Raw genomic sequence first — 1,339 nt, 5'->3', positions numbered from 1 at the left:
AAAAAAAAAAAAAAGAAACTTTATGAATTGGTGTGGGGCCGCATTCAAAGCCATCCTGAGCTGCAGGCAGCCCGCGGGCCGCTGGTTGGACAAGCTGGGACTCCACATCAACCCCGCACCCTCCCCCTGGCAGAGCTCCTGCTTCTGGAGCTAAACTTTCACTATAATCTAAACTCCGCAGCTAAACTTTCTAAGCGGCAAGATTTCACTCAGGGTGGTATAAAATTAAAACAGCCAATGAAGGGAACTTTTCTTCTTTTTCTTTTCTTTCTTTTTTTTTTTTTTTTTTTAGATGTAGTCTTGCTCTGTTCTTTTTTTTTTTTTGACACGGAGTCTCGCTCTGTCGCCCAGGCTGGAGTGCAGTGGCTCAATCTCGGCTCACTGCAAGCTCCGCTTCGCGGGTTCACCCCATTCTCCTGCCTCAGCCTCCCGAGTAGCTGGGACTACAGGGGCCCACCACCACGCCTGGCTAATTTTTTGTGCTTTTAGTAGAGACAGGGTTTCACCGTGTTAGCCAGGATGGTCTCCATCTCCTGAACTTGTGATCCGCCCGCCTCAGCCTCCCAAAGTGCTGGGATTACAGGTGTGAGCCACCACGCCCGGTGGAACTTTTTTTCTTAATTGATAGATAATAATTTTACATATTTATGGGGCACTTGATATTTTGATACATGCATGGAGTAGGTAACGATCATCATATCAGTTATCAATTTTATTGGCCAGGAACTATGGCTCATGCCTGTTGTCATAGCACTTTGGGAGTCCAAGGCTGGTGGATCACTTGAGGTCAGGAGTTCAAGACCAGCCTGGCCAACATGGCCAAATACTGTCTCTACTAAAAATACAAAAATTAGCCAGGTGTGGTGGCACGTGCCACCTAGAGACTACATACCTACAACTCCTGGTAGATTGATTGCAGGGTTCTTTTTTCTTTCTTTCTTTCTTTCTTTCTTTTTTTTTCGAGATGAAGCTTGCTCTCTCACCTAGGTTGGAGTGCAGTGGCACAATCTTGGCTCACTGCAACCTCCGCCTCCCAGGTTCAAGCGATTCTCCTGCCTCAGCCTCCTGAGTAACGGGGATTAACAGGTGTGTGCCACCACACCAGCTAATTTTTGTATTTTTAGTAGAGACGGTGTTTCACCATGTTGGTCAGGCTGGTCTTGAACTCCTGACCTCGTTATCCGCCTGCCTCAGCCTTCCAAAGTGCTGGGATTACAGGTGTAAGCCACGGAACCCGGCCCTGGGTTGTTTTTCTATCTGGGAATCAGGTTCTCCTTCTCCTTCCCATGTTCTGACTTCTATGAACAGTAGTACTTCTTACCTATGTTGCACCTCTCTG

Source organism: Rhinopithecus bieti, unplaced genomic scaffold (genome assembly GCF_001698545.2).
Source record: "Rhinopithecus bieti isolate Rb0 unplaced genomic scaffold, ASM169854v2 scaffold_11744, whole genome shotgun sequence".
NCBI classification, from domain to species: domain Eukaryota; kingdom Metazoa; phylum Chordata; class Mammalia; order Primates; family Cercopithecidae; genus Rhinopithecus; species Rhinopithecus bieti.
This window is presented reverse-complemented; position numbering follows the sequence as displayed.